Below are 12,733 nucleotides of genomic sequence, written 5' to 3' on the forward strand. Positions count from 1 at the left end.
ACAAATTCAAAAAGTTGAAAGTAACCATTCTTTTCCTTGTAAAGCCAACTGATTATCATGTTCCTTTTGTTGTTCTTTTTCTTGGTTTTTACTGAACTATAGTTTTCAAAGTTGCTATCTCATTTACTTTCCAACTAATGTGCAAAATAATGGATTATTATATTGTAAAGATGATCTTTGTTAGAGCCCATGTTCCTTAGTCAATGGTTTGTGGCAGTGACTTTAATCTTTTCTAGCAAATTTAGTAGTGAGAGAGAAGATCAGTGAGGTTCTACTTTGAGAAGAAGAAATGAACAATCGTGTTTTGGTTTTGATTGAATGGAGACCCACCACATAAAATGGCTGTAGTTAACTTTAGTGATTTGTTACCACTCTCTCTTTATCTTACAATTACCTTTGTTTTAAATCTTAAGCATTTCATCCAATAGTTGTAAGTGCTTGGTGAAGTCATAAGTGGTGAAATCTTAAGCGTATTTCATCAATTTCTGTGGGAATGATTTTGTTGTTTCTGGAGGTAAGTCTTCATCACATTTTTTAATGTTCTAATGTTGCTGGTGCTGCAGCTTATCCTTTGTATTATCCTTATGACTTAGTAGAAAATCATTCTTTAGAAATTGAATGTCATGCAATAATATCGATTTTAGGTTTAGGTGGCATACCCATCATGGGAAGAGAGTATCTATCTTTGTTGGAGCAGCATAGGCCCCAACTCCAGTGGGAAAAGAACAACGAAGCGCAATATTTCTTCCTGTACATCGACAATCAGGACGTTAGGCACGTCATGTTCCATCGCTCATGTCAATCCCGACGTGGCTGTAGGAAGCTGCTTCTGGAATGTTGGCATCTCAATCTGGGAAATTGGTCTGGGATTGGAGTATTTCTTCAATATCTTGTGATAACCTTCTCTAACTTGTCGCATGTTTTCATCTATTTTATTTGTAAATCTCCTCCTGCTTTGAACGATTGACAAATTTTGATTGTGAAACTTTAGTTGTAACAAATCTTAGTAATTAAATGAAGTTGAACAGTGTTAAACATGACTAGGGGAAGTACCAATTTTCCCAACAAATTGCGTTTTCACAATTTCATGCTATATGGCTTTTACAGTTGTACAATCTACCTCCAGGCTACAACATGATCAAGAAGAATACAAGATCTCACATAGTAATATATATTTGTTGAAAGCAATATATTTAGTTTAATTTTTTTTAAATAAAATTTGAATCCCATAGTAGTTTTTTTTCAAGAGACTTCATTAATTTGAATCTCACATTGATTTTTTATATGACTTCCTTTTAAATAATAAACTAATTTTATGATCAAAAGAACTATGTATAATAACATGGCATTTTATTAGATTAATTGGACAACACATTATTAATTTATTTGATGTAGTTAATTAATTAATTCTCTGTTATGTTTATTTTATAAAATTAAAAAAAAATCAAATAATTTAGTTTTGTTATTTCTTATAAAATCTAATCAACCAACTTCAGTGTGAGTTATTACTAATTTTTTTAGAACTAAAAACGATACTTGATTTAACTGGATTAATCAATAACCGGATTGAAAAATTCAATTATTTGATGTTGATTCGAGGAAAATTTAGTTTAGCGTAGATGTGAAAACTCTAAATTTAAGTTATCTAATTCAATTTTAAGAAAATTAGTTTATCACAATATCAACATTGAGAAAGTTGAAAAATTCTAATTGTCTGATAACCATGTGATGATTTTCTAAACACTAATATTTATATATAAAATAAATTGAAATATAATAAATTTTTTGCATAATATATTTAAAACTAATTTATATATTGGCATGTCTGCATAAGTTTTGTTTTTTATTTCTTCGACGTGGCAAAAATATCTGTTGTATTAAATTAATGATAATACAAATTGACCAATTAATTAATAAACATTTTTCACTAGCTAGGTATATGCTTCTTTATAGATCTAGATGAGATGATTCTCAAAATTCACTTTTGATCTTTAAAACTTCAGATGAGATACGTTAAAAAGTCAAAGGTTGTCTATCAAGCTCCATACGATATGTACTCAAAACACAGTTTTACTCCAAACAATATGATGCTCATGAGTTAGAAGTGGTTTGTCAAGCTCCAAACAAGATGATGCACATAACTTAATTCCAACATTTTAAGTTTTAAATAAGATAATACCTTAACACTCAACTCCGATCTTTCAAGCTCCAAATAAGTGATGTTTACACCTCGGCTCTGATTACTCAAATTATAGATGAGATGATGTTTACAAGTTAGTTATGCTCTTTCAAGCTTCATACGAGATGATGCTCACAAGTCATTATAGTTTTACGAGCTCCAGTTTTTATCTTTCAAGCTCTAGATTATGATGTTCAAATGTGAACTTATTTTTTAATAGCAATTTCATTTATCATAGTATTTACTCTTATAAAAATATGTTAACATTATCACTTTATAATATATAGATTGTTTAAAAATTTGTTAATATATCAAAAGTTTAAAATTATTACGCCAAAGGATACCCGTCGAATTTCGACGGGTTACCCACTAGTATATATATACCTACCCCATATATATATATATAATCCAATGTATTTTTGTGTGCAATGTTATGCATGAAAAACATGTCATACCTTTAGCTACGGTATACCTTAGTCCGGTATACCTTAATTACGGTATGAAAAAAATCTCATACCTTTACCGTACCTTTGTTTCGGTATACCGTATCGTGTTTCAGTATACCGTACTTTTACGGTATACCAAAATAATCGGCATACCAAAATTGGTAAAATTTGGTACAGTATACCGACAACTTAATTTTTTAAAACTTGTTTACGTAATAAACAACATCTAACACATATAATAATGTATAATAAATCACAAGATATCAAAAAAATAAATAGTACCTACATTTATATTAAATTGTATAAATATTTATAGTCTTATACTTATATATTCATATATTATAAATCAAACTATATTGATGTTATAAATAAGATGTAATTTATTTTAGAAAAATAATCTTTAGTTATAGACTATACAATATAATTATGTAACTTACGTAAGAATAATATTATATTATAACTATGTTATAATATTAATATAAACATTAATACTATAATTCAATTATTTTAAATTGTATAACATATGTATTATATATTGTTTGACTATATTTATAACCTCATACTTGTATATTCATGTATTATATATCAAACTATATTGATGTTGTAAGTTAGATGTAATTAGCGTATTTTAAAACAATAATCTTAATTATAGACTATACAATATAATTATGCGACTCACATAAGGTAAATATAATATTAATTTAAAATAATACTATAATTCGATTACATTAAATTATATTACATATTTATTATATATTGTTCATTTTAAATCCTTTAATTATATTTATAGCCTCATACTTGTATATTCATATATTATATAATAAATTATATTAATGTTATAAGTTGGATATAATTTATTTTAGAAAATTAACATTAGTTATTGATTATATAAATTAAATACATTCTTTAATATCATTTGATTATCTTTACCCTCATTTATTTATTTTTCAAAAATGTACTTGAAAATTATAATTATTTTGATATCATTGTAAAACATAATTTGTTGTCTGTGATGTTAGCTATGTTTCTGGACTAAAACATAATTTGTTGTCTGTGAGTCAATTTTGTGACAGCGGATTCGCAGTGCAGATCAAGAAAGATGAATTCACTGTTGGAAACAGTCAGAGGAAGGTGGTTCTGAGAGGGATCAGACAAGGAAGTCTCTACGTCGTCTCTTGGGAAGACAGCCCTCCAGAAACATGTCTCATCAGCAAAAGCAGCTCGGAGCTCAACTGGCTGTGGCACATAAGACTCATCCACCTCAACTTCAAAACGATCAACAAGCTTGCTAAGCATCAACTGGTAGAGAGGGCTTACCCTCTATTGTGTTCCAGGAAAAGCAAGAATGTGAAGCATGTCAAAGAGGAAAGCAAACAAGGATGTCATTCAAGTCAAACACAGGACACTCATCTGGAAGAATTCTTCAACTACTTCACATGGATCTGTTTGGCCCAATCTCTCCCGGAAGTTACAACGGTAGGAAATATACCTTAGTTGTCATGGATGACTTTTCTCGATATACTTGGGTCATATTTCTCTACAACAAGAAAGAGACATTGCTGGAATTGCCAAAGCTGCTGAGAAGACATAGTGCTGAAAAGGAAGTCAACATCATCAACATCAGATCAGATCGAGGGACCGAATTCCTCAATGCCGTCATTCGTGACTACTGCGAGGAACGAGGAATTAATCATCAAACTTCTGCAGTAAGAACTCCTCAGCAAAACGGAGTAGCAGAAAGAAGAAACAAATCTTTGAAGGAAGCAGCAAAGACGATGCTAGCCAAATCAAAACTCCCTTTGAAGTTTTGGGCCGAAGCAGTCAACAACGCATGCTACACGCAAATCGCTCCTTCCCACTCAAAGACATGGGAAAACTCCATACGATCTATGGAAAAACAGGAAGCTTTCAATCTCATATTTTCATGCTTTCGGTTCTCGGTGTTTCATTCACAACAATGATAAAAGAAAGTTAAACACGTTTGATAGCAAGGTTGATCCAGGAATATTTCTTGGATACTCTGGAACTGAACGATCCAGCAAAGCCTATCGAGTGTTTAATTCTCAAACTCTTTGTGCGGAAGAAACACCACATGTTATTTTTGACGAGTCTACTGATAATTTCAGGATTCAGGAAACTGAAAGAAGTGCTGAGAACACTGAAATGAAAAACACTGAACCTTGTACAGTCTTGGTGTGAGGACCAGGAAAAGAAGATGATACTGAAAAGCTTCAATATCAGAATATCAATCAAAGGTCTGATGATCCAACTGGAGCTACTACAGATGGCATCAGTCAAGGGGGAACTCTCCAACTGTCGAAGAACAAGTTGAACCTGTTGAAGCAACACCAGTTCAACACTCCCTTGCTCGAGAAACTGCTGAAGGACTCAGAACTATACTGACTGAAGAACCCCCAACCTTACCAGAAGAGATCAAGAAGTATCAAAGATGGTTTGAACTCCACTCAAAGGAGAACATCATTGGAGAACTATCAGACGGTGTGAAGACTCAAAGATCAATGTGCAACCTCGTCTTCGACATCAACCAGAACTCCATCAACGAAGATAAGAACTTCAGCTGTTTCTTATCATCTATAGAGCCCAAAGATATTGAAGAAGCTCTGAAGTCCACTCAATGGGTCATCGCAATGCAAGAAGAACTCAATGAATTCAACCGGAATTCAGTTTGGGAACTTGTGGATCGACCAGACGATGCAAAACTGATTGGTTTGAAATGGATTTTCAAGAACAAGAAAGATGAAGAAGGTCACGTGGTGAGAAACAAAGCAAGGTTAGTAGCCAAAGGGTACAGTCAAGAAGAAGGAATCGACTATGATGAAACCTTTACCCATAGTGCAAGATTGGAAGCAGTCAGGCTCTTCTTAGCCTTTGCCGCTCACAAAGGATTCAAAGTACACCAAATGGATGTGAAGTATGCATTTCTCAATGGAGTGCTCACCGATGAAGTCTATGTGGAACAACCTCCAGGCTTTGAGGTTGCTGGACCAGAAAAGGTGTACAAGCTGAAGAAAGCGCTCTATGGATTGAAACAAGCTCCAAGAGCATGGTATGATACTCTTTCTGAGTATCTGGTTAAACAAGGATTCAAGAAAGGATCTGCTGATAGAACCTTGTTCACTCTGAAAGAAGGATAAGATCTCCTACTTGTTCAAATTTATGTCGATGACATAATCTTCGGATCCAAATCCGAACATATGTGCAAGAAGTTTGCTGATATTATGACTAATAAGTTTCAGATCTCCATGATGGGAGAAATGAATTTCTTTCTTGGATTACAAGTCAAGCAGACCAGCGAAGGAATACTGATCAATCAGTCGAAGTACGCCAATGAACTGATCGCCAAGTTCGGTATTCAACACATGAAATCAGTCAAGATTCCAATGAACACAAACTGGAAAGTAGATCCAGGATCGGAAGGAAAATCTATATCTTCAACCAAATACAGAGAAATCATTGAGTCATTACTGTATTTGACTGCCAGCAGACCAGATATTGCGTATGCAGTCGGGGTTTGTGCAAGATATCAGTCAGATCCAAAGGAAGCTCATATGGATGCAGCAAAATGAATTTTGTGATATCTCAGAAGCACACCCAACTTAGGATTGTGGTATCCAGTTGACGACGACTTCAAGCTCACCGGATATTCAGACTCAGATTTTGCAGGATGCAAAATTGATCGCAAATCAACTTCGGGAACTTGTCAATTCCTAGGCAACAAATTTATTTCGTGGTTTTCAAAGAAACAGACTTCAGTCGCCATCTCCACAAATGAAGTTGAATATGTTGTTGCGGGAAGCTGTTGTTCACAACTCCTATGGCTAGTCCAACAACTGAAGGACTATGGTATCGAAGAAAAGGAAGTCCCAATCTATTGCGACAGCTCTAGTGCTATTGCAATCTCACAGAATCCAGTTCATCACACAAGAGTCAAGCATATTGAAATTCGACATCACTTCATTCGTGATCATGTGGAGAAGAAGAATATCTCTATTGAATGGATTCCGACCGCAGTTCAAAGAGCAGACTTGCTGACCAAAGCTCTTCCTAAAGATAAGTTCAACGATCTTTGTGGTAGGAGCGGCCTCATCAACCCTGAAGAATGATGTTGTGCTTAAAGAACTCAACTGCAGTCACGATGACTGTTGCTCAGCCAACTGGTGCTCTTCAACTGCTGACGTGGAAATCAATGAAGATGAGTCTTCATCTGAAGGGGAACTTATTCTGATAAGTCAACCAAAACAGTGGTATCGACTGACTACAATGTTCAGTCGATCAGTAAGTATTCTCAACTTACCCTGTGAAAATCAGTTAATTCAGTTATGAGTTTTTGTTTATCTTCAAAAATCTTTCTCTAACTGATCAGTTTGTTTCAATTTCTTTAACTGATTGTTGGAATATGAAATATCCGTGAAGGACAAGTACTTTTAACAGGACTTAAAAATTGCTCTAATTTGTCCTGCTTCCTCACTCAAAATCTTTCCAACCTTTTTGCCTCTGTAATGAAAATCTTGAGAATCTCATTGATTTGATCAAATGCAATGATCTTTCTTACCTTTTGAAGCCTCTGTCCTCTGCAGTGACGGCGGACGTGAAATTTTTCTTCAAAAAGATTTTAGGCACACTTTTCAAAAAACTTTTTCATCTTCTTTCTTGGTAATATAGTCTCTATATACGCCTCGATGTCTTCATCTGTTTTCTTCTTCAACTAACAAATCTCCACAGCCTTCTCTGTGAGAAATTTTCAATCTTTCAAAAGTTGCAGAAGAATTGTGTTCCGACAAAGGAGATCTCAATGACTACGAAGTCATGGAGTGGGAGAATGACGCTCACATGCTTGGTCTTCACAGGACCCTTCCACTGGATCTCAACGTCTCTCCGACGTCAAGTTTGTGTCTACTCTCACTTATATCCAGCGACAAGAATGTCTTCCATCCTCATGCCCGGCGCCAAGAAGCCTCTCCACTTATGGAGGATAAGGTTTGAAGTACCTCTCTCCACAGAGGACTTCACTTGGCCTTCAGGCTTCTCTCACATCTTTTGTGAGCTTCCATGGTGTGCAACAACAATGAGCAGTAGCTCGTTGTCAACCGGCACAACCCATAGCACATGGTCATCTCACGATGGATCTAGTGCTGGGATATCGACAGTGTTAGTCCTCACGACTATCGCTGATTCGATTTTTCCTTCTCACATCCCTTCTCTGTTTGCATGACGAGCCCTATTTTGTACTACTTCTTTCACCAAAGGCTTGCCATGCATTTATTCTGTCTCCCACCTCACTTCCAACACTCATCTTCCTCACTTCTTCTTCTCTCCTTACCCTTTGTAGGTCCGTATCCATAGCAACATTACATGAATATCTTTAAAATGCTATGCATACCTCCTTTCCTTCACGCTTCTCTTCTCCATCTCTCCGTCACCTTCACTTCTCCGTCTCCCTTCTCATCTTCTCTTCCCACTGGCGTCTTCCTCTTCTGCATCTCTGGACTCATCCTCTTCTCAAATCCTCTCACGAGTTTCTGAGAATAGGAGTTGAGTATCGTCTGATCATAGCTTCCATCATCAGCTCTCTTTTTGATGTTGCCAAAAAGGGGGAAAGTAGAAGTCAGAGAAAAACCTTCTCAAAGGTAGTTCCCTGCATCTTCTCGAAAGACTGAAGATGGTAAAGCAAAAGGATCACCAGAAGTTTTATGGATGACGTTCCAGTAAGACCTCAAGTCAATGAAAAATAAGTGTGAAACGAATAAGCTTAGGAACATGAAGACTGAAGATGAAGATCAAGAAGTTCAAGGCACAGACAAGCAGACTGCTGGAGTCCATGGGTTTCTCCATATGTTTTTCTTTGTGTTTTTACTCCCCTGCATGTTTTGCTCTGTACCTCTTTTTACCTCGTTTTTGGGTAGTATTTGTGAGTCTTTTTTCTGTGCATTCGAGCATGCTTCGTGTCTTTTTGCTCTATTCTTCACTTGCTCGATGTTATTTGGTGGTGTTACTGTTGTGTGCAGAAATCGGGAGTAGTCGAGCTGTTTGGCATCGTTTGGGAGCACTTTTGGAAGTGAAACTCACAGCCGCCGCCGTCCTGATACCGGCTGCCGCCCCACGGCGCGCGCCGTGCAATTCTATGGAAGAATTGACGAAGGGGGTACACGGCAGCGCCATATCACGGCGGCCTCCGTCCACGGCGCCGCCGTCTTACGGCGGCCGCCGTCCCTGGGCATTTTCGACAGTTACATTTTTCCATTTAAAAGTCGAATTTTAGGGTTTTACACACACTTCTCGACTTCAACAGCCTCCAAGGCGATTTCCACCCTTATTCCCTTAGTTTTTGAGCACTTTAAACATCAACAATATCTTTTGGATTCATTGGATTACAGTTCATGTCAGTTTACATTCCGTTGGATTAGATTTTTGGATCGTACTCTTTTGTAAGAACTCACTTGTTTTCTCATTTTAGTTTATTGAATCCTTTTGTTTGTCTTTCTTGTTCTTTTATGTTCTTGATGAATGAGAGATCTTAAATTAATTTCCGTGATGTGGTTGATCCTTGATAATTTAAGTACTTGGTTAGTTCGTTGTTGATTGCTGCCGAATTCTCTTTGATTGTGTGTGTTAAGGAATCTTCCTAATAGCAATTTAAGTTCGTTTTGAATTTGAATTTGATGATTGATTTTGTTCTCATGCCTAGGTAGTGGTTAATCGTTGTTTATGGTTTTATGATCGTTCGGTTTGAAGTGCTAGATTACAACCCTAGTTTGATAGGTTTAATGTTTAATCTCTACGTTCTTAGTTGCTACTTATCTACTGCCTAGTTAATGCTATATGCTTTCTTTCAATTATGTTTTAGTGAATAGAAGAGCGAGATAGTGCCAGACCCAACTTCCCGATTAGAGTGTTTAGGTTTTCTTTCCGTTTCTTGTGAGTAGCACAATTAAAGCCTTGCTAAGCCTTCCGTGTGAGACGACTTAAGTCACCTTACTGCACTAGGACGACCTCGTATAAATTCGAGTCCATCCGCTAGGTGTTTTTGGATGAGTCAAATTTTGGCGCCGTTGCCGGGGAAGGCTTTAGGCGTTTAGTTGTGTTGCATTTGTTTTTCGTGTTTATTTTGCTTCTTTCTGTTGACTTGGTTATTTTCTCCCTCCGGTGCGTTTGATTTGGTTTGCTAGTGTTGTGTATGCAAGGTCGCCGCAGCTTGAAGAGAAAGCTAGTGCCTTACTTCGACAACATTGACCGACCTCGTGAGGTCCTGGCTAGCCTGGAGGAGGAGTCCGAGTCCAGTTCGAGAAACTTTGTGGAATCGCAATATCAAGAGAAAGATTGTGAAAAGGGAATTGCTTCCAACTTTATTCTGGAAGCCATTGAGGATACTCGCTCATTACACTCTGAAGAAGATGAAGTTCATTCCGAGCCCGACCAAGAAGTCATGGCGGAGCAGAATGTACAGTACATGGGAGACTTTTTTAGGCCCGTTATTGGGAACACTAGCACTTCAGCGATAGTGCTTCCCACGGCAGTCCGAAATTATAATCTGAAGCCCAACGATTCAAGCTTGCTGCCGCTCTTTTATGGGATGCCGAGTGAGGATGCCCTACAATTCATCCGAGACTTCTGCACTCAAGTGCAAACTTTCCCGCTGCTGGAACTCACCGAGGACCAGTTGAGACTCAAGTGCCTACCTTATGCACTCAAGGACCGGGCTAGGACGTGGTTGATGTCCCTGCCGCCAAACTCCATAACCACATGGGGAGAGGCATGTGAGAAGTTCATGCTCAAGTACTACCCTAATCACAAGACACGGGAGATTAGGACCCAGATAATGAACTTCATGCAAGGAGCCGATGAGCCCCTCCACGAGGCTTGGGAGAGATTCCAAGAGCTCCTCCGCCAGTTCCCACAGCACCAGTTAGCACCCGTCATGTTGATGCAGTTCTTCAATGACGGATTGATATAGACGGCACAGTTCATGGTGGACAGTACAGTAGGGGGTAACATTGCCCGGAAGACAGCTGATGAACTCAAGAAGATCTTCAACACACTTGCCACGAGTTCCCAACAAAAGTCGGTAAGAGGAAGGAGGGTGGAAGCTAACGCAGTAGCTCCAAACAATGAGCTTCAGAAGCAGGTAGCGGACTTGATGAGGCAAGTACAGCACCTCACGATGAAGCAGGTGGAGGCTCCACCCGTTCGCGCACCACCAGCAGAAGGTTGTGGCATATGTGGCGAATTTGGCCATGGAACCAATGAGTGCCATCGAATGGGGGAATTCACACCTGAAGGAGAGGCAAAGGTTTATGCTGCTCAAGACTATCCGGGGAGACCCCAATTTGAACAGAGGCCCATGTTTAATCAAGGGCAGCAAAGCTCCAACTCGGGTTGGAGAAGTCAGCAGAATTCTGGAAGGAGGAACCAAGCTCCTGGCCAAGGGTAGGGATCAAACCAAGGCAATCAGTTCCGCCGACCTCCTCAGCAATTTGGGTATTAGAACCAGCAGCAGTTCTACCCATCTCAACAGCAGTTCTCCTTCCCTCAGCAGCAGAATTACCCTCAATCATATCAGCAACAGCAACCCCCGCAGTATCAACAATACCAGCAGTTCCCCATGCAACAACCGATGTAGCAAGGGCAATTCCAGCAACTGCAGCAGCATCAAAATGCACCTCCACAGTTTCAAAAGGCAGTGCCAGTGGCGCCCTAAAAGCCGTCTCTCGAGGATACTATGCAGTCCTTTATGGAGATGACCAAACAGAGCATGGAGTCTCAGTCTGCCACTATCAAGCGTCTCAAGACAACCGTTGGGCAGCTCTCTGGGACCTTGAACCAGATGCAACAGCAGCAACAGCCAGGAAAGCTCCATGGCCAAGGATTGCAGCCCCACCAAGCTCAAGCTGTCACTGTTTTACGCAGTGGAAAAGTGGTGGACAACAAAGTGGAAGCCCCTGTGGAAGAACCCCCCAAGGAAACCTGCATGGAAGAGCAAGTAAAGGAGCCACTACAGCCAAGAGAGGAGGAGAAGGAGAAGGAGTCCGAAGTGAAGCTCCACAAGGCTGTCAAGCCATATAAACCCCCGATCCCTTACCCGAGCCGATTGAAGAATGAGAAGCTGGACCAGCAATTCACCGACTTCTACAACATGTTAGCAAAGGTGAATGTGAATTTACCTTTGCTGGATGTGATCATGAATGTCCTAGCATATCTGAAGTTTTTCAAGGAGTTGGCCTCCAAGAAGAGGAGGTTCGAGGACAATGAGAAGATTTTGATTTCCGAGGTTGCAAATTCCATAATGCAACAGCCCTTACCGACCAAGCAACGAGACCCAGGTAGTTTTGTGACTAATATTGCTTTGGGAAATGGTAAGGAGGCCTCGGGGATGTTAGATTTGGGGGCTGGAATCAATTTAATGCCTTACTCTATTTTCAAACAACTAGAGTTAGGAAATTTGAAACCCACTCGCATGTGTTTGTAATTAGCTGATAGATCCGTGAGGTATCCTCATGGGGTAGTCGAGGATATCCTGGTTAGAGTGGGTGGTTTGATTGTGCCCGTTGATTTTGTTGTTTTAGAAATTGGAGAGGTACATGAAAATGGCAAAGAACATACTCTACTGCTAGGAAGACCATTCACGGCAACTACTAACACGTTGATAGATGTTAAAAATGGCACCATTAAAATGACCGTGTTAGGAGAGTCAGTGTCTTTCTCTGTGCATCACAATCGAGCCATGCCATCATCTTCACTCACTAATGAATGTTCTTACATTGATGCTATTGATGGCTTGGCCGAGATGTTCTTTGTGCAGGAGCTAGAAGTTGTTGAGGTTTTTGCAGGGTCCGCGGACATGGAGGAGTTTGCCCGAGAAGCCGAAGAAAGAGAGCAGGCCCGCAAGGCTAAGCTCCCCATCGATGAGGCCGTGGTGATTGACTATGCCACGAAAAGTAAGCCGAAGTTGGAACTCAAGGAGCTCCCCAAGAACCTCAAGTACGTATACTTGGAAAGAGAGGAGGAAAAGCCAGTGATCATATCTGCTGAGCTCACGCACGAGCAAGAGTTGGCGTTGATGGAGGTATTGCAGAAAAATAAGGCAGCTTTC

The sequence above is a fragment of the Salvia miltiorrhiza genome, chromosome 3 (genome assembly GCF_028751815.1).
Source record: "Salvia miltiorrhiza cultivar Shanhuang (shh) chromosome 3, IMPLAD_Smil_shh, whole genome shotgun sequence".
In the NCBI taxonomy this organism is placed as follows: Eukaryota; Viridiplantae; Streptophyta; class Magnoliopsida; order Lamiales; family Lamiaceae; genus Salvia; species Salvia miltiorrhiza.